The 21,885-nt window shown below is 39.7% G+C and overlaps 2 long non-coding RNA genes across 2 annotated transcripts in view; both read left to right on the top strand.

Annotated features, from left to right (window-relative positions):
* LOC141809885 (uncharacterized) overlaps positions 1-18,335 on the top strand; it is a 116,605-nt gene extending 98,270 nt beyond the window's left edge. Inside the window, exon 5 of the long non-coding RNA XR_012600021.1 lies at positions 18,000-18,335. This is a non-coding gene — a long non-coding RNA (uncharacterized LOC141809885). The remainder of the gene's footprint in view (positions 1-17,999) is intronic.
* A 1,256-nt stretch (positions 18,336-19,591) lies between these two features.
* LOC141809821 (uncharacterized) overlaps positions 19,592-21,885 on the top strand; it is a 72,910-nt gene continuing 70,616 nt past the window's right edge. Inside the window, exon 1 of the long non-coding RNA XR_012600014.1 lies at positions 19,592-20,143. This is a non-coding gene — a long non-coding RNA (uncharacterized LOC141809821). The remainder of the gene's footprint in view (positions 20,144-21,885) is intronic.

Raw genomic sequence — 21,885 nt, 5'->3', positions numbered from 1 at the left:
AGGAACCTGAGGCAACTTACAGGGGGGAAAAGGATGGTTATTGCTGCTAAAGGTACACAAGTCACGCAATCACTGTTTGCATTTGAGCCTTAAATTATCAACAAATACACACCTATGTACTATAATAATTCTGTTCATAAGGAGGACAAACACTCAGTAGATAAATACCTGATACCTGAAATACCCTCTCAGGGAACAAAAATGCTTAAGCTAGGCTATATTCCAGCAAAACTGTATTTATACTCTTAAATATATATATAAAAAAAGAGAGAGAGAAAGAAAAAAAAGAGGAAGGTTATTTTTCTTTTGTTGTTGTATTGTTGTTGTGTTGGTTTTTTCCTACTCTGTGTGTCAGCCCTGTGATCGACTCTGACCCCCAAACCACAGGTCACCTGACTTGCTGTGTTGTCCCATTATTCCCCTGTTCAGTAGGTGAAGCGATCATTCGCGTCATCCTCAGTGTGTTGGCAGCAGACTCTGGACTTTGTGTCACAGGCAGACCAAATCACACGTCGTGCAGTGGAGGGAAACAACAAGTTGTAATTCTGACAGTTGCCCATAATAAAATGCTGATCTTTTGCAATCATGAGGCGCTACTGGGAGGTTAACAGCCCATTGTTGGTGCTGTAAATGTCAGTCAATGAAGGAAAGATGAGTAGGAGAAAGCAGAAGTTTCACTGTGTTGCAACACCTGTTGCATGTGCGCTTCTTGGAGCATGTTGTCATTATTTATGCATATCAGGGGTTTCTTTGTGTTATTAATATGTTTTATCCTTTTTAATTTTTTGTTCACCTATCCCAACCCTTATGCTGAATCTGGTCCCCTTGGCTTTTTCTTCTCTTAGAGGAGACACTGTGATCTGAAAGAATTGAAAAAGGCCACCAACACTGGATGTATCACAGTATCTTCTCTAGAAACAAGTGCACAACTCAGCCCCCATCAGCCACCTCAAAACAAACATTATTTAGCCCTTCAGAACATCATCCAACCCTTACCAGCTACTTTTACCTGCTTCTCTTTGCCCTCAGATTCTTCATAGACCCTTAATTTCAGTCCCACTGGACCACCACTACCACCACCACTCTCTGACTCAAAACTTCCCTGTGTCTTCACAGCAGGAACTTTGCTCGGTTTACACCTCTGACTACATAAACATTAAGCGATTATGTTGTTGACATGATTGTAGAAAGCTTCCCACACTGCCTCACCATGCTGGTGCATGCAAAAAGCTGTGGGTGTACTGGGGATGGTGTGAAAAGGTTCCAAAATTGCTACTTGGAATCACTTATCCCTTTGCCTCTGGGGACAAAAGTAAACATGATGTTAAAGTTGATTTTGTAGTCCTGTAAGTCCTGTTAGGCTTTTTTTTCTTGGCAGTAAATGAAACAGACTCACTAATACTGGTGATTTTTATAGCCTATTAGAGCAAACAACATCATGAGAAAGAAGACTAATTTCCATGTCCTTGTTATGTCTCAGAAAGTGTGTCAGGTGCAATATCGACAGCAAGTTTCTCACAACAGTCTTTTAAAAATAAATGAATAAATAAATTATTATTATTATTATTATTATTATTATTATTATTATTATTATTATTATTATTATTATTATTATTATAAATTAAAAAATAAAAAGTAAAAAAAAAAAAACTAATCCAAAACAAAGATGGTGGCATGCGCAGACCTGACCAACAGCCTGGGGCTCCTCAGTAGCAAACAACTACTTCATAATTATAATAAAAAAAGAAAATAGAAAAAAGGACCTATACCTGAATTGACTGCAAGTAAAAATGAATTGTTTTTATTAGATGACAATAAAGCTTCTTTCTACGTATTTTAGTATATAAGAGGTACAGAAGAAGGAACAGTGGCTTTCACCCACCATAAAACGGAGGGCGCCTTCGGAAAGGCAGTGGTAGCAGCTAGCCTTTAACATAGAGTGAGGCTTCTGTTGAAGGGCAGTTCACATCACAGAAAATGAGTGATAAAAGTGAGATCCTTTTAAGAGGAAAACTCCGGTCTTAAAAGATGAGCCTATGAGACAGTACTAAAAAAGCCTCAGTTACACACCTGAGTTGAAGTTATTAAACTAAAAATTTTGTCCACTAAACATGTAAACATTGTTTTAGCTCAGTTTTAAAAACAAAGGGTGACATGACTGTAGCTAGGTTCATTTTAACAGTCTATATGATGGGTTTCAGGTAGGATGAGTAACAACAAGCCGCAGAAACAATTACTGCTGAATAATTTACTTATGTACAGAAGACAGATAAAAAGAAAAGATGTAGCTTTGTGAAAATTATCATTTAGACTAAGTATATACATATAAACTTAACAAAAGGGAAATTAATTAAACCAACAAATATTATTGCAGTTCAGAAAACCCAGTCAGGAGATGCTGGACTTTATGTCTAAATGGCCTGACTGACAGTTGACCTATGGCTAAGTCCCGCCCTCAGACGTGTTAAGCCAATCACAGTCTGTAGCCTTTTCATGCACTTGGACATTCTCTCCCCAGATGTCCATTAAAATGCATTGCAGAAAGTCTGTTGTTTTTCAGTTTTATTAAGTTTTTCTGTGATTTGGAGTTTAAAAATGGTCAGTGTTCATGGGGTACATGGAACTTATTTTTAATAAAGTTGTGCGGTTGACCGCAACATCACCTCAGCATGAATGAAATTAACAAGGGTGTCTCCATTTGCGGAAGTGCTAAAAGTTGCTGCAGGGAGACCAGAATTCACATACACACCCCTCCTGAAAAACAAACTTTTACTGCATAAAAAAGCATATTTATAGCCTAATTAAAAATAATAATAATTTGGGTCTGAAATGCTGATTTTGCTGTCAGCACACGCTTGTACGGTGGGTGATTTTTTTTCTAACTCTGCGGTTTAGAAGTTATTAGGGTCATTTGAATGTCCAATCAGAGAAATGGCTCAGCTCACGTGACTGACAGGCGCCCTGTGGCTGTTTGAAAGGAAGCTCAAAGCCCATCCGATGTCCAATTGGCTTCATTTCACTGTATCAGGAAGAGACAGGTGATGTTGCAGAGACTCCATCCATGTTTTATACAGTCTATGGTGAGGCATGTAAGAAAAAAATCAACCGCAACTAATTTTAAAAAATTTTGACTGAGTCAGTTTGAGATCAGGAGATATGAGGTCCAAAGAAGCCATAAAAAATTTTATGGGCTGTGTAATCTTAGTGTGTGCTCTGTCACACCCAGGGGCAGGAGGGATTGGGATCCTAATGATAATCTACTAATGTGTGCACCTATGTGCATACAGTGAGCGTCTCTTTGCTCTGACTTCTAAAGATGAGATAAGCACATGTAATTATTGTTATTACTTTATTTAAATGACTCTCCAATAAAACCCAAAAATGTTCAAACGGGAGTTTTTCTCTCTGGCTCTTTATGTCCTCTGCCTCCAGGCAACCGTCAGTCAGTCATATATCTCTGTGTTTGTCTGGAGGGGGAACACATTAACCTGCCTCAGCTGTCACGCTACCTCCAGTGAGTCTGCGTCAGAAAGGGGAGTTAGACCTCAGCATACCATTCTCACACATCAAAGGTGAGCTAAAGTGACTCCATACGCCCAGTCCTCATGGCGTGGGACTCACATATTCAATCCATTCACCCGGGACAAACAAGGTGTGTGAAGCATGACTGCACTTTGTTGCCAGGTACTGAAAAATCCAATCATAATGGTATAAGAGTAAGTGTTAATCATACAGGATTTACCTGCCAGAGACACTCTTTGTTGTGCCTTTGAAGTGGTTCCTGGATGTGTTACCTGTGGGTGTTTCCTCACATCAGGGAAACTGACACAAATAGTAATCCTCCATTCAGGTGACACAATTGTACAGCAATAACTGGCATTTGCATGTAATGTTTAGTCTGAGTGATAAATGGCTGAATGGCCTGTGCAGCAAACAAACAAACAAAACTTTAATCCCCCAAACAAGAGCTGTTGGATTCCTGGCAGAGGTGGATGAACTTTGAGGTCAGGGTGAAAGATCATTGCTTTGGCGAAACTCACTTATTTGTTTGTGTCTTAAAAATTTGGTCAGCACAAAGAAATTCTGAAAAAATACAAGATACTGAATCAAACTTGTTAAAGCTTTCAGGGAAAATCTTTTTGTATGGTTGTGTACGGTAATCTGACCCCCTGAGCACATCTTGTACTTACACCATACCGTATCTTATAAGGTATGCTAAACCATTGTAATATTAAAGGTTAAAACATTCCCCTTTAAAGTGCACTACCTTCAAAACTCTGAGAATAAAATACATAGTTTAAGATAATTAACTTTTTTTTTTTTATTAGTAAGCTCTTTTTGTTGCTTGATCTTGAACTGGAGTCTAATGTGACTTTGTTTAATTGAGTTCATAGCTGGCAAATAAGCAAGATTATGTATTGTCAGCAGGTGGTTCTTCACAATAAAAACCATACAGGGTGAGACAGGATCCCTCTGCTTCGTAATGGTCCTGCTAATCTTCCCTAGGTTCTTGTTTGTAGGACCACCTGGTCAAACAAAATCAGGGTTCATACACGTGAGTCAAATTCAAGAGCTTTTAAGACCTAACATAAACAAAAAGTTTGACACAGTTTTTGCACCGCTTAACAAATGGCAATCTGCTTAAGTGTTTGATATTCAACCATGAATCCAAGGGTCAAAAGCTATTGCTTATACTTTGCTTGTCACATCACAACACCATCCTTTCATCTGCCAACCATCCCCAAACAACAACATTAATAACAAAATACAACTGAAAATATTTATGTAATGCAACAAATCAGAGGGGCCCCACGAAAGTTTGTAACTTTTAAGTAGTGTTTTCTATCTAGTTTTTAAAATGTTAAATCTGAGGACAAACACATTCTTCCTGTGGCTGTAGCTTGTCCACCTAGGGGCATTTCTCATATTACATTATTATTATTATGATTTTTAATGCATTAAGGAGTATGTAAGGCGCATTACTTTGTTGTAAAGCAATTGAATTATTACTTATAATCTATGTGTAGACAGCTGGGAGGTCTTAAAACTCCTCCACAAGATGTAAATTGCAATTATATAATGATTTTTTCCCCTATATTTTCCATAGCGATCTAGATCTGACAGTTAGTCAAACTAAAGCTGTTTTAAAAATTGACTGAAGCCAATTTGTATACCTTTTACATTAATTTGAGTGAAAGTATGGAATAGAAGACACAGAAGATAGATAAACCAAGGAGACTTCAAATGTTTACAGTACTGTGTAAATTTATGGTAGAGAGTTGCGAATGTCGTTTTTTACTACCTAGCAAACCAGTTGTTTGTCCTGTTTTAACAGAACAATTAAAGAAAAAAAAAGGTTGATAACCTGTATAAATGGCGTTGCTCTGGGAAACAGTTGTTGCATCTGGTTGTATCACCTGCTGTGTCAACACACGTTCCTCTGTCATTAAGTGTTTCCTTGTGAAGCTCTTTGTGGTTATTAGCTCTCACGGCAAGTGACATAGCCGACGGTTGATGTGTCCTGGTGACAAACGCTGGCTTATCACGGATAATCTTACTCCTGTACTTTGCTTAAGCTGGATCAAACACGGTCACCTACAACCATGAAAAGTCCGGATGAGGTGTTGGGTTTAAACTATACTGTTGTTAACTATTGATATAAAAGCTTACTTTACACAGCGGGTATAGTGATGCAACCAAACAAGAACAGATTAAAATGTTGTAAAAAGTAATGTAGACAAGGAAAGCCATACAAAGAAATAAAGATGATTATTATATTCACTGGATGGTGGTGATTTGATGAAGTATTCCAAAGTGCCATTTAGATTTAAGATGTTTTAAGGTCTTTTTCAAGGATCCATAGTAACCCTCTTATGAATATCTTATTAACTATGTATACATATCTACTATGTTTGTTGTTGTTTTTTACACTACTTACCCTGCTCAGTGCTGGGGTGTCAAACATACGGCCTGTGGGCCAAAACCGGCCCACCAGGGGGTATAATCCGGCCCATGTAATGAATTCAGAGGTGGATGGGGAACCTGTGTGCTTGGTGTGTATGCAGCAAGTTTTGGTGCAGAAGGATATTTGGCACCACTATAAGACTGAGTATGATGAAAAACACAACAGCTTGCAAGGACAGCTTAAAAGAGAGAAGATAAATGAATTTCTGGTGCATCTGAGTTAAACACAGTCTGTTTACATTTGGAGCCAAAAGATCAGTAATGCAGCGATGAAAGCCAGCTACCTTATTGCTAACGTTAGCATCGAAGCTAAGGGGGAGTTTATGAAAACGTGTGCACTGAAGGCTGCAAGACTGTAGAAATCGCATACCCTGAGAAGTGATAAACTTTTGCCAACGTTAGTCTAATGAGGAACTGTGTAATAGGATTCTTCATTAAATATAAATATTTTTTAAGATATACTTGTATTTCTTTGCACTTAAACAAATGGAAAACCTTGAATTTGTTGTTATCTATTGGTAATTATGCTATGATTTTACTGGTCTAGCCTGCTCAAGATCAATTTTGGGTTTTTTTTTTTTGTATCAACCTGGAATAAGCACAAACTTTAAAACACTTTTAGCGCCGAAATATTACTCCCACAACTTTTCAATCCCTGCAGATTTTAAAAACTGCATGACAATGATTAGAAAGGGCTTTAGAGAATAATACCCATTAGCGTTTATTTTGACTCTGTTCATTGATGAACCTGCCTTTTTTCAAGTTTTCACAGCGCTGTTCTTTTCTCTGCAAGAGCGTGCCAGGAAGCAGCCATTGTATTCCAGCTCTACCCTGTCATTAGCCGGCTGGGGTGTGGGGAGTTCTGTTTACAAACAGCTGCCTGACGTGGTTAGAGAGAAAGTGACACACACACACACTCACACGCTCACCATGCACAACACAGAGAACCCGTCTGACTCTGCCTGTGTGACTGGAGGACATTCCTCCGCTGCTGAAACACTGCAGTGATGGTCTTTGAGTGTAAGGGCAAATTTAAAAGTATACAAGTAATGATTACAAATGTTTGTGGAAAGGTAATAAATAACATCTGTTACAGTTATTATAATTTGCATGGCTCAACATGGAGAAACAAGGCAACATTACATCAGCCCCCCTGTGTCCAAAAAGCATTTTTCTATGACTGTATTTGATGAATACACGCTGAAGCACGTTAACCACTTAATGCGGGTAATGAAAAGAAACAATGGTCCCTGTTGCAGCCATGTGTTCCACATTTACAGAGAAAACCTAATCCATCGTTACGTTGCCTTGGTGTTGGTTTGTCTCCAAGCACACCTTTGTGGTGTGAGGAGGCACAATGCAGCTCTTTCACAACCCTGACCCAACTGTCACACCTTATATCCAGGACATCCACTGGCTTTGTGGACAAAAGCATTGTTCTCAATGAGGGGTAAGGGAGATTAACTCAGCCAGAAACAATAGACACAGAAAGATTGATCCACAGATGTTAAATCAAATGGGGGAAAGAAGGCTGGAATTAAGAGGTATGAATATTTTATCTATATCAGTTTTTGTTCCAGGATTGAGAGGTTAAACAACCAATGGGTGTAAAAAGTATCCCTTTATTCTTTCACACCAATTGCTTCATTTTCTCAATCAAACAGCCCCATTGTCTCAGTGTTTTGTCTGCGCACTGCAGTGACGAGACGCAGACAGATTATCTTTTATGAATGGCCTTTCCAGTGCAGCAGAAAGGCCAGCACAACAATAGGTAACTTGTTGTAGGCACAACAAATCTAATATTCATTTAACATAGCCTTGTGGTGGGCTACCCTTGGGGGCCGCTCATGCTGGTACAGTAACTGTTTGTATTTGCATAATACACTCCACCTCGGCCGGGCTGCTAATTGGGCTGCTTGGAGGGAGCCAAAAGGCCCTGATGAAAGAGAGCAGCGGCCACAATTATCAGAGGAGACACAACAATGTAGGGATTGAAATAATTTCTTTTATGCATGCATGGGACTCTGAGCTACTCTCTTACAGTCAGACTTTGTCCAATCCAAAGAACAGAAAGGAATCGTGTTGAATTTATGCTTCTACATGATGAAATCTAAATGAATTGCACCCAGGAACAATGCGAAACGTTTGGCTTCCCTAATGTCTGGGTTAGTCAATTGGCAGCACGTTTGTATTTGTGCAGACTTGTATCCAAATGTGGGTGGTTGTGTATTTGATATGAGCTTTAGAGATTCTTCTCTGCCCATACAGTGATTGAACTCATATTTGCTGCTGGTAACATTGGCAGAGAGGGGTTGTGTTTTCTGATCTTGGAAGTGATGGTTGCCCACAATGTGTCAGAACCAGTCAAATTCTCCCGCAGTCTGGTAGTTTGTGTAGAGCAGCTTGAGGGATGTGCGTGACTGAGATTGGCATTGGTAGCAACGTTGGAGCTTTCTCTCCACATTTGGGCTTGTTTTATTACCTTCCCTCAGTGTTCAACATCTGTTAGATTACAATCATTCACACGCACCAATAAATATTTTGGATGTTATTCATTGACATGTGTTGTCTTTCATTAAGTATCCAAAACTATTCAGCAACAAATATGATGCAGAAAAATAAAGTTGACAAGACTTTAATGGTTCCTTTACTTTTTTATGACACGATGAAGAGCTGAAGCCAGCATTAGTTCATCTGTAGGTATAATAAGTATTAACAATAAAATATATACATATGGAAAAATGTATTATGTATTGTGTAACGCTCCCCCCTGAAAAGGCATACAGTATCAAAACTGCTTTGTGACAACTGCTAACAGTTAAGTTGTAAGAGCAGGGCCTTATATCAAATTATAGAGTCAGCATAGAGTTCTAACCAGTGGAACAGTGGCGTGCACATACTTTTTGAAGGGCATGGGGCATAAAAAAGTTTTTAAAAAGTTTAAAAAAAGGGACATACAGCATGTTTTTGCTAAAAAGGACACTAAGTTCTTTATGTTTTTACACCCCAAGAGAGCAGTTTGGTGTATCTTGCCAACCAGTACCGCACTCATTTTGGCTCCTAAAAGGGCACACATTTTGTGGCATTTCCACAGACTAACCCCGGGACAGATCCCTAAATAACCAAGACAAACCGTCCCACTTTTTGGGACCTTTCTTTTGGGGTGTCAGCCTAAACCATAGACTGTATAAGACATGGACGTAGTCTCCCCGATGTCACCTGTCCATTTCTGAAACGGAAAATGAAGCACATCAGCTATCACAGCCATATTGGAAGTGGTAAAGGCTTCACATATAGCTATAGAGCGCCTGTCAGTCACATGACCTGAGCTGTGCCTTTGATTGGGCGAGCCTGCAATCTTAATATCCTCTGAACGGTCGAGTTGGAAAAAAATTCACCCCCTGTTTAGTAAACTTAGCGAATTCAGACTGGAGATGTTTGTTAATTTCTGCTCTGAAAACGTCATTTTTTGGCTTGGTGTGTATGTGACATCCGGTACTTCTGAGTCACAAGTGGACAATCGAGAAACAGCAGATTTTAGCACTTCTGCATTGTCTCATATTCTTAGACCGGAGGTTGCCACTAGGACTAAATCTATCCAATCCAAGAAGGTGGAGCTACAACACTGCTGTCCATTGATTGGTCGAAAGAATCGTCACCTGTATTTCTCCTGGTGGCACATAGCCTTCTCTGAAACAAAGCTCAATTGCATTTTTTTAACAAAATGTTACATGAAAATCAGAAAGAAGAGGAATTGCTGGATGTCTCCCATTGTTGCTCTTTGTTTACCGTGTCTTGCTTTTCTTCTTTGTTAGATTTATTAGCGGGGTATACAGTGTTTTGCTGCTACAGCGTCATGCTATAATGCAATTGATGCAGCTTTCGGCATCTGGCTTACACACCTCCTACCAAGAGGGGGCGCGATTTGCTGTGGAAACCCAAACAGGACCAGGCTCTATCAATCCAACCCCTACCAAACTGAACTAATATTAATTGGACTGCTTGATGGAAATGAGGTAATTGTCACATTTTGACTCCCAAGAAGTGATTTTAGCATTTGTGTTTTAACAGTTGGACACACCACCGCTATAGAATAAAAAAGGGACATTTTTCAGTGGGTCTACAGACGTTGAGGATGACTCCACCTCTCCTAAAAGGCCTGGAAGATTTTCATAAACAAACTGCTTTGAAAAGGAAATAATACATATGTTCCAGATATTCTCTTTTATGAGGGAAGCCTCAGTGATAGCTGAGTGCAGGAACTGTGAGTTTTCATTTAATGCTATGGAATTTAATGATGGCAAAACAGGAAACAGGCTGATTTAAGAATGAAAGGTGAAAATGCATCAATAGTAACAGTAATAAACATTGAACAGGGCTAGATGAATGTCAGGAAATGCCCTGTGCAATAAATCAAAGTTGAGCTGACAAAGAGAGAAGAAATGCTACTGCAGTAGAATTCCTAGGTAGCTTAAAATCTTTCAAATTAAGCTTGTCATCCATCATCTCTTCCTGCCTGTTGTTAGCCTTTTGCATTTAAAATAGAATTGACTGAAGGAGAGATTGTAATAATAACAAAGCTGCTAAAACTGTCACAAAATGTTGTTATCTGTGGTGTCTCTAACATTTTCAATATCTGTTGAGGTTTTTTTTTGTTTTTCTTTTTAATATATAATCTTTCACCATGGGACAGGCTTATTCATTGTTTGGATTACTTTGATGAGATTTAATCACCATGTGTGCAGCGAAGTTTTCCAGGAAGTCATGAGGACATGAGATGTGACCAAAAACTGCTAAATTGATTTGCTTGTTGAAGTTCATGTGATACAAACACACTGGATGAAAAAAAAAAAAAAAGAGAGAGATATTCTGAAACTTTTCTGACACTGTTATCATCCAAGAATTTGTGTCTGTTTATAATTTTTAAGTGTCCCCATGTATAATTAATACTTGGGGACACATCTATCTAAACCAAAATTCATTCTATTGAGTCTATTCTCAGGTGATGAAGAAGCTCATCCAGCCTTGAACTGGACCCCTCAATCCATTTAGGGTCACTCGAAGATGCAATGATCCCTTCCATCATTGGACATTAAACGGCCATCATCCTGGATAGGTTGCCCATCTACTGTTTTTTGTTTCACTGTTTTCTTATGGTAATACCATTTCTTTTTCATTCTTTTAAAATTTCAGCCATTCTGGCTTTTTGAACCCAGTGACTTATTTTATTACTTTCATAAGGAATTTATAAGATTGTATTTTTATTTTTAACACACAATAATTCTTAACAGAGATGATAAATAAATAAATAAATAAATAAATAAATAAATAAATAAATAAATAAATAAATAAATAAATAAATAAACAATTTATTTAATAATTTTTAAAAAATTGTAGGGATTTATTTTTGTTCAAATTGAGGCTTTAAAACAGCTTGATTTTTACCATGTTTTTTTTTTTTTTTTTTTTTTTTTTTAATTAATTCTTATGCTGGTACACAGAGATTTAGCCCTTGATGTACAAACTCAATTACTAAAGGTCCCGATTGAATTCGAAGGTGCCACGGAGACTCAGAAGGACTGAATGTGTCTGAAACAGGAGAACCTTAAAGGGGAAAGGTTCCAGTAAAGAGTTTCCAGTCAGTCAAAAAAAAATCCCGTCAGTCCCTCAGAACTAAGAAAGAAACCTCATAACCTTCATAGGAAACAGGTGCTGAGTCAGTGAGGAGAGGAATGTCAGAAGAATGGGGAGGGAAGGGTTGCGTGTATGTGTGTGTGCTTAAAAAAAGAGACAGAGGTGTGTGTGTGTGTGTGTGTGTGTGTGCGGTGAGTGTGTGTGAAAGAGAGTGTGAGTAACGCTGAGTGGAAGCCAGGGAGCCGAGGAGAGAACAAGGGGTGGAGACTCTCTGGGGATTGCGTGCGGACATCAAATGTTTACCTGTAACAAAAAGAAAGGGGAAGGTGTAGAAGGGAAAAAAAGGCCGTGGTTTACAGGGGTGGGCGGGGAACCAAAGCCTACAGCATGAGCTTCGCACGCAACTTAACAATACTACCTTTATGAACACTGTATTGCCTTAGTCAGTGAGCACACACACACTTATTACTGTATGATACAGCTGGTGTTACACACACACACACACGTCAAGGAATTTAACAGGAACAGATAACTGAACGATGGCGCTTACACTGCTGCTGAAACCCAGTCAAAGAGGTGTAGAAAGCCCTCATGACTTCCAGATAATGTGATCAAAGAGACTCCAAATGTTTAGTGGCCACATATTATTCACCAAATGGGACGAATAAGCGACCCCATCTGTGGAACAGCTGGAGTTTCTGTTTGACAGAAAGGAGTATTTGTGTCCGTCCAAAGCCTGAGCTCTGATCCAAATCGTCTGGAAGCAGATGTTTAGCATTCCCCCTCGTCCCCGGCCCTCTCTGCAGTCGCCCCGTTCATTTTTCCTCATAATTGGCCAACAAATCAAGACAAAATGAGAGTCAGCCTTTGTTGTGGAAACCACAGAGGGGCCTGGTGATTTACGGAGAGGCAGGCTCTTTCTACTTTCTCTCCAGGTCTCTGTCTGACTGTCTGTCTCCTGCTGTCTCTACATCTACAGTATCTTGGCTCTCTATCTTAAGGTTCCTTATCTGTGCCGGGAACAAAAAGCCTGGAGAAACCTGGCTCAGAGAAGATGAAAGATAACTTAAAAATAGACACATCATGTGTTTATTTACCAGGTTTTGAGCTTTTTTTCGAATGTAGAGAACTTTACTGTAAGACTTTTGACTTTATATTTGTGCAGACCTGTTTGGCTGCAGTTTGAATTTTAACATTACACTTTGTTTTTTCATTAAAATATTTAAAGACCAATTCTGATTCGTATGTCATTCCTTTATGACATGAATGCAGATTCTTACATATTTTCTTTTTCAGTCTCTTCCTTTTAACTAGATATCAAATATATCTTTCCGAGCTTTGATTGGCAGCTTGCGTGTAAAAGGCAGAGTTATTGGGATTTAGCCCTGGGCGCCTGCGGTCAGCACAATATGTGTACTATAAATAATTTGACTCCGCGTGGCGTGTGATTGTAGGAGGAAGAGTCAGAGGGAGGGGGAGAGAAAGAGAGCTGTGCACACACTGAGCTCAGGGCTGCCTCTCCTGTGAGCATCTGCAGTCAGAGCACAGGTACAATAGAGAGCATTGTTCGCCTGGCAGGCCCATGCGTGCCGGCTCCCCCCTCCATACCTGAGCACAGAGACAGGTGTATTTCTCCTAGTCACGCATAGCCCTGCCACACTCCCAGCTGCTTACACACAGCCCTGCTGCTGAGATAACACACACTCACACACACACACCTTGAAGAGCATCGCCAGACAATTGCCAGCATTCACTGCCAGCCTTGTTTTACTCCTTACTTTACTTCCCTAATTTAGAGCTTTACCTTTACTTCTTCATCTTTTAAATTGAATCTTCCTGGTATTCTGGTCTTTGGGGATTGGGAAATTCCTTATTTGCGCAAGTCTCTGACACAGAAAGTAAACATAGGCACCCTCAAGATGGAAAACTTCATATTGTAAAACTGTAATAAGATTCCAGAGTTGGTAAGGGCTTTTAGAAATTTTGTCCCTGTATTCCCTCCACTTCTTTACTAAATTAACTTTAAATATTCCAGAGAACATGACAAAGATTTTTCCCTTGCCTTCACAATGTTCAAGAAGAAAAAGGCTGTGAAGCTCTGGCAGTAAAGGCAGAATGATTTCTGGATGACATAGTTGAGTAATAATGTTACAGATATGGTGCCTTTGAGTAATTTCAGGAGTGGATGATGAGTGAATGCAGCTGTTGTGAATTTTAATCCAACTGAACATTCAATTCCTTTATTTGGTGACTGTGGAGCACTACTCCTCTGCAAATGTTTTTAATTAAAAAAAAAGGGTTGAAAGACCATTGTTATAAGACATTGAATGAAAAGTTTAAAAAACTCTCCGACTGTTTGAAGAAATCCAATAAACCTTAGTGGATAGACCTGTCTTCAATGAGGTTCATGTAGGACAGGAATCAGGTACCTTCTCTGATGTACTCCATGAGCAGCTTGTGCGCTAACTTGCAAGCTAGCTGTAATGTTAGCATCACTAGCTGTCCTTGTAAAGTGTGTTGCCTGAGCTGCTATTACTAGCCGATGGTATTACTGACTAGTTCTGTTCATGTTTACATATATAACTAGAAAAGCACTCAGAGAGCGCAGACCTCCGCCAAGCATATTGTGATTGTCATGCAACACTTTAGTCCTACTTTAATGTTATACTCCCTTTGAGCAGACTGCCTGCTACAATTTGGTGTTAGTTGCAGGTTTGTACGATAATTTGTTACCTGACAGTGTTGAAAATTATGATGACCCAGTACATATTTCATATTCCGGATCTTAGTATCCAGAATATTCCCAGGATCTGGATCGTACTTTTACATCTGTCCGAAATTAGGGTGACCTTGTCTTGTATTCTTTTGCAAAGCAATCTGACCATTTATCATGGAGTTATATACACATATGGTGAAAACAGCCCTATCTCACAATGATAAAGAAAATTTCATGAAGCTTTGCGTGTTACTTTTTGAGTTATGTTGTTCACAGAAAAAACAGACTAACTCTCCCAAAAACATAACCTCCTTGGCGGAGGTAAATATTCTGTATGATAATCAGCAGCAACTGAAATGCTCGGCCAGTGTATGAGAAATATCCCTGAGTTCACTGCCTGAGCTGCTGTAACCAGACAACTTTAAGACTGGTCAGTTCTGCCTCAATTCAAATGCCAGCATGATCACACAAATGAGCCTCCCACTTATCATTCTACACTCAACGTAGAGTCATGTGGTTTATTGCACTAGTCAGCTGCAATGAAGTGCAACTGAGCATGGTTACACAAGCATCCAGGGGTCTTTCTACTTTTGTAGACAGAGCTGTGGGATCCAATCCCAGGACACACTTCTTCAATCCTGGGAGCTGATTGGAAATGATTTACTTTGATGTCTCTGGCCTTTTTTAACATCATGTATTCCATTTTTGTATTTTTTTTTCCTTCTTTTTTTATAGCATGTAATGGAATAATTACCCAATCAACTCAACTATTTCCTTTTGTAGCACCACATCTTAAAAATTGTCATCTCAAGTCATTTCTTCTGGCTTCTTTGATAAATATATCAAAGAAGCCATCTGCATAACAGGGAAAACAGTGTTTCCTCATAATACTATAGACGGAAAAAAAAAAATGGTCCAAGCATTGAGCCTTGTGGAACTCCATAACTAACCCTTATGTGCACTGACGATTTATTGTTGATATAAACAAACTCAGATTGATCAGACTGATATAATGTAAGCTAAGTTAAATGATTTCTGTTAAGCCAAGTAGTTGCTCCTATCACCGTAGATGGATTTGACTATTCATTGTATCAAAACTGTTTTGTTTCAGCATGTTTTTAACCACAGGATAAATACTCAGCAGAAAAACTGACACATTATGAACACCACTGTTCTCTTTCTGCACATAAATTGACCAACTTATTAAAATCATGGAACAAAATGTGTTTTCTGATATATCATTGTTGTAAACTAGCAAAACTCAGAAATGTATATGCCCGATTTTACTCTTTTTTAATATATATTTTTTTATTTTTATCCATTTATTTTTATTTATCTATTTATTTATTTATTTATTTATTTATTTATTCATTCATTCATGTATTTATTTATTCATTCATTCATTTTTACTATTAGATTTTATCATTAAAATAATGTTAGCTGCAATTGAAATGACCAACAACTTTCATTGTTTTATCTTGTCAGTAATAATAATATTATATAAATATGCACAGGGTGAGCCCTTTGGAAAGTGTTTAATTTCATGCTTCATCTTTGGGTTTATTGACCCATCTTTGGCGGAGAAACCTGGGATACAGAAGCACTTGTAGGTGAAAAAAAACACTCTTTTGGCCACACTATGTTAAATCTCCTGGATGGGTGTGTTTGTCCAAAGAATTCCCCCCTCCTTCATGCCCAGTGTATGAGTTTGTGTTAGGGAGAGGAATGAGTCATGCCAATGGTACTGTAAAGGCAACCCAAGCCAAAAGCTGATTTAATTTCTCCTTAAGAGGGAAAACATGTTTGTGTAAACTTAAGAACCCCTGTTAAGTATTGACATCTTAATGCAGGGTGAGAGGAGAGGCCTACAGAGGGAGATGGCAAGAGCTCAGGATAAAGAGGAGGCTTCAGCTAAAAATCTTAAGCAATCCGATGTAAAGAATGACAAAGTGAATAACAAGTTCTCTTTGAAAGAGTCTCCCCTCTGCAGATCTGACTCCCTGAGGGGCTGGAAACAGTCCAGCTCTATCAGTCTCATAGCACAAGAGGATTAGCTCTTTATCCTATAGAAAAGAGGTACACGCCACATTATGTCTTGTTATACAGAGCAGGCATAAGCCATTTTTTAAACCATTTCTCACACGAGTAATCATCACACACGTCACTGTGAAACCTTGCCGTGACCCTGCTTTAGCTTCACTCTACCCGTTCCCACGGAGAGGCCAAAAACTCACGGAAGTCTGCATTTGGCTGAACATGAGCTGCCAACATGGAATCCAACCTCAGGTTTCCTGGCTGATATTTACCAAATTAATTCCCAGGCGGATGTAGGAATAATAACAGCCATGAAAAGTGGAAGAGTGGGAAAATAAGGAGGGGAAACCAGCCCGAGGTGGGGGCCAGGCCACTGAGAGGGCATGCTGCTACGGGGAAATACTTGTCATTTCTCATCAAGGGTAAAAAATCTGCTCACATCATACTTTCAGATGATCTGAGAGCTTTAGAGTTTCATAGCTTCATTACAGCTGGCATTATTGTGACCTTCTCCATCTTTGGTTCTCATAGGCTCTTAGTCTCTTTCCCGTTGCTGGAGTTCAGGCACTCAGAGCCACATAAGGAAACATTTGTTCCCAGTCTGCTTGAATAGGGCCTTGTGTTGGAGGTAGTCAAAGAGATACAAGGGGATAGGACATCCAAACAGTCCAACACAAGAGCTCTGCTCTGAAGCCCCTCTCTGTCTGAGCTGGGGCCAGTAATGAATGTGCTCTAGTCTTAATCACTCTCAGAGCACACACTGGAGATATGACTGACGCCATTGTGCTCCTCTCTATGTTTTGAATGTTGAAAGAAGAAGTCGTAGAGGTCACAGCTTCCAGTAAATATTAGGTTTGTTTCACCACAACCAGATGATCGTTCTTACTCTTCAGTGTTCTTTGGAGGGAGTAAGTTTCCACTTCTTTTTGTGTTCCTGCAAATCATATGTTTTACAGTTTTGGATACAAACACCTAGCTATTTGTTTATGCAGCTTAAAATTATCTCAATCTCCTCTGCACTCTCTCAGCCTTGTTTCTCCTGGATGCTGAGGTGCATTCCTCCTTTTTCTTCCATGTGTGTGCAGATTCTACAAAAGGTTATGTGCTCTCTGGGTATGATTATCCTTGTCACTCCAATCTGGGAAACATTTATGCTCACATAAGTGTATATACACATGCTAGTGTGAGTGGAGTCATGATGCATAAAGTGGGCACACACTTACAGCTGCTTGCAGTCTGCAGACTTACATGCATTATGCACACTCACTGAAAAGCATTGCATTTTAATTTCATTTGGCTGCACTTCTGAGCGTGCCAAAGAGGACTTGCTGGTTGTATTGTTTACATTCATGACACTGCAGATAAAAGATAATTACCCCTACAAGATAATTGCCTCTAATACTTTAATTTGACCTCGATTAATGATTAATGAGCTAAGGGAGCAGAATGTCTTTTGTGCAAGAGGCGAGGTCAACACAGCGAACCAGATAAAAATGTGCAACCTTCTTTTTCTTCCTTTCTTTTTTCTTAAACTGAAAAAAAAGCCTTCACACAGCAGCGGTGGCTAAGGAATGTGAGACAGGAATGCTGTTGAGTTACTATAAAGGGGGTTTGATCAGTGAAAACAATGTCTTTGTGTTTTCATCCCCAGCTCTTGTCACGCAATGCTGTGTGCGCAAACCTCCAGCAACTTTTCAACCCCGGCACACAAGAAAGCCATCAAGTACCTGCAATTGACAGAATCGCGTGCAATTCAGGTACTCCAGGATTGTACTGGAGCTCTGCCAGATGGGGAGTAAAGGAAAAGGTGGAGTGGAGCTTCACCTGCCTACAGCTCTTTACAAAGAGTGTCCTGTAACAATGTTTTTCATGGCACTGTGTGGCTGCCCCTTAACTTTTTATCATTAGAGAAATATATCATCTCTATTTTATTTGTACTTCTCTCTATTTTATCTATTTATATGCCAGTAATTTCCAAATGTGAAGCACTTTGTGGTTTCTGTCTGAGAAAAACGCTATAAACATTAAAAAAAAGTTTACTATTTTACTTATACTAAGATTTTCAGCTATGTGTTATACATATTTTTCTTTCATATGTCACTTAGGGGGTAGAAATTCACACATGCATTCAAACCCCCCTAATTTGACAATCTGTTTATTCATTAAAGACAAACAAAGGGTCTTTTTTGATCCCTTTTATCCAGACATTAAGTGAATTAAAATGCAATAGTACATACAAACATACACAGAATCCTCTTAACTGTTAAAAGTTACAGTGGGGCACATCATCAGTGAGCTGTTTTTAAATGATTTATACCCAGAAATAATTAAATTAATCTTGTAAAACAGCCAGACTTAGATTTTAAAAAAAAGCAATGAAAAAAATAACAAAATAAAACAATAGCTTGTTATCTGCTTTAAAGCCCATCATTCACTGACTTTATTTTTATCTCTAAGATCAGTTTAGTCAATATGTGGTTGTGCTCCACTCCCAGGAATCCACCCCTTGTTTTGCCGCTCAAGTGAAGCTGTGATCCCAGAAATACAAGCAAGCCTGGAGGTGGTTAGGACATGAAAGTGAGGTGAGAAAGACAAGAGATTCATTCATGGGAAGGTGATTTAAGGCACCGACATCCCTGTATCTCTGCGCAGCGACAGATGATCATTATTACTCACTCGCAGTGCTCACACAGCGCTCACACGCAACCTGGGATCAGACTGACAGATGATGAGTGATTGCAACAAGATTATAACAGCCTCTATTCATGACATAACAACTTACCTGACTGGTGCACATAATAATAGTGATCATAATAGTATGAAGTCTGATCAAACTTTAGATTATTAAACGTGTAAGTTACACTTTTTGTGTTGGAGTGGATGATTTAATGTTGTATAAGTAAGTGTAAAATCAAAAGATAGAGATTTCTTTACACTTTTTTTTTTTTTTTAATCATAAAATCAAGTGTACTGTAAACGGTAAACTCAAATCGTTTACATTTATTTTTCATACTTTTATAAAAACAAGCTACCACATGAAGTTGTATTTAAATAAATAAATAAAAAAGTGTAAATTTAATTTTGTTTTTCTAAGTTTTTAAACCATCCTCTTACCCCAAAAACTGGCCGCAACAACGTTGGAGAAAAAAAACTCCATATCCCATCATGCCTTGCACGCTACGTCAGCCACGAGCAGCATGTGCTTCGCTGCTGTGCTCCAACTATGGCTCAGTGCGGCTCCGGCTCTTCATGGGAGAGCATCGAACAGTGAGAACTCCAACAAGGACCATCACTGCGCCGGACCACCTTCAGGAAATAATCGTTTTTTTTACACTCTACTGGAAATAATAACACTGATCGATCTGCTGGAGTTGACAGATTACTGATCAGTGTGTTCAACGATCCCTCGGACGCACAAAAAGGATTTAATATTACTGCGCTGCCACACGCGAAGGAGTTTTATAATTTCATTAAAAAAAAAAAAACAACAGAAGATGGCAGAAGCTAGTGGAGTTCCAGTTTGGGGTCGTCCTGGAGGATTTAAGGAAATACTGTCCCTCACGTGTGATGAGTGGTGTCCATTACTCAGCTGCTGGACAAACTGTTTGGCGGACAGAGGAGTCTCTTGGGATACTTTACTCTGTCAGATTCCCAGTGCTGTAATGCGGTTTTTGGAAATCGATGATTGTTCTGTTGGATTTTAGCACTCTGGAAGGAATATCCTGGATTATCTTTCGAGAGTGATGCCCTGAAGAAGTCCTTCAATTTTGGAAATGTCATCCCTTCATTCAGCAGGTAAATTCCCCCCACTTTAACTTTTGGCAGTGAGAGAAACTTTATGCTGTGAAGCTGCAACATCCAACAATGGCTGTTTAGATCAAAGGTCCCTGAGCCATTATCTCTCTACACACCCATTTGGTTTAACATCTTCACTTTGGGATTAACAATTGAACTCCTGTCCCATGAGACTCCTTGGAAAAGTCTCATGAAATTGGGTCTGTGTGAGTGGGTGTAAAAGAGGGGGCGTGATTTATTTATACAAAAAGCCTCGTGGAGTGGACCCACATAGGCAGGGTTCACCTGTTCAATATGAAGGCACTGCTCTGTTGCTCTCTGGGTTCACCAGGTGCACATTAACCCCCTTTTAGTATTATTTTACCTGCTTCTTCAGTGATTCTTTTTAGGCACAAGGCATAAGGAATCTGTTTTCAAATGTACACATTTGGAAATGTATCTGGATATGGATACACCTGTGATGCCAGGTGTCCACAGACCCCCTCATACAGCCTGTCAGATGTTGTGAAAACCAGGTGCAGCAGCATAAACAGCCAGTGGGAAAACATATAAAAAGCAACATTTAGTCCTCCAACCTCTGCCACAGTGACTTTATTCAGGTGAGAGTCAATCTGAGGGTGGGTGGAGGGGTTGCCATGTGAAGCTGCCTGTCATTCATGCTGCCCGCTGTACTGCATGAATAAGTGATCCACTGTGGGCTGGATGATTTAGATGCTCACATTGAAGGGAATCTACAGGTGCAGGTAGAAGTTGTTGAACTTTTATGGTCAGTTTTAAATTGGATTTATGTTTTTTTTTTTTGCACAATACTGTCGCACAATGGCATTGCATTCATAGTTATCCACTGAAGCGTCCACCTTCTTCTTCCTCCTGCACCCTTTAGCTCTCACTCCTCAGTCTCGTCCACTTCCTCAAAGCAATGAAGAATTCCACCTATTGTTGGGACAGAGACCCACTATATGTCTGTATACAGCTCAGAGACCCTCTTTCCCTCCAACTCAGCATCCCCCGCCACACACCCCCTCCATTAAAAATCTTCTCCAAACAAGACCCCCTTTCTCCACTTGAAGAGTGTCTAATGCCAAGTGACTCTCATGGCCAGCATTGACGGTGGGACACTTGCTGCACAAAAGGAGCTGAAGTGTCAAATAAACTCGGTCAGAGCCCCCCGACACACAAGAATTCCTTTATCTGGCACCCTGGGAGGCAGACAAAGACGGACTTTGTGTCAGTGAGCAGGCCTTGACTAAACACTTGGGCTTCTTTTTTTACTCCTCTTCTCACAACTTCTGCCTCTTCTTCCTCCTCCTCCTTTTGTCATTTGAACGGCAGAGCAGGAGAGCATGTCTGTCGACGTGACCCCTGCTCGCCCTGCATCTGTCCTGCATGCTGCCAACATCAGCCCCCTGTGCAGAAACAACCATGCACGCCCACTCCTCATACACCCTCCCAGACTTACCAGCGGACATCAAAACAGCCGAATGTTACGCATGATTTTTTTTTTCTTACTTTGTGGATACTTTTGTTTATGTCTCGGCCCATAGCTGAGAATTGCAATGCAGGGAATTTGCTTTCTCACAGGGCTGAGTGTGCCGGCTGAGCTGTCATATGATATGCTTGTGGTGAACCACAGCACAGAGACGCATACACAGCAGGGTCAGACTCACTTAACAACCCTGTATTTACCCCACTCAACATTTTCGAGGAACTTTCTCATCACTTGCTGCTCTTTGAGCTCAGAT

The sequence above is a fragment of the Halichoeres trimaculatus genome, unplaced genomic scaffold, assembly GCF_033239565.1.
Source record: "Halichoeres trimaculatus isolate MK-OKI-2021-1 unplaced genomic scaffold, fHalTri1.1 fHalTri1_scaffold_20, whole genome shotgun sequence".
NCBI lineage: Eukaryota > Metazoa > Chordata > Actinopteri > Labriformes > Labridae > Halichoeres > Halichoeres trimaculatus.
The sequence above is the reverse complement of the archived record's forward strand: the minus strand, read 5'-3'. Positions and strand labels throughout refer to the sequence as shown.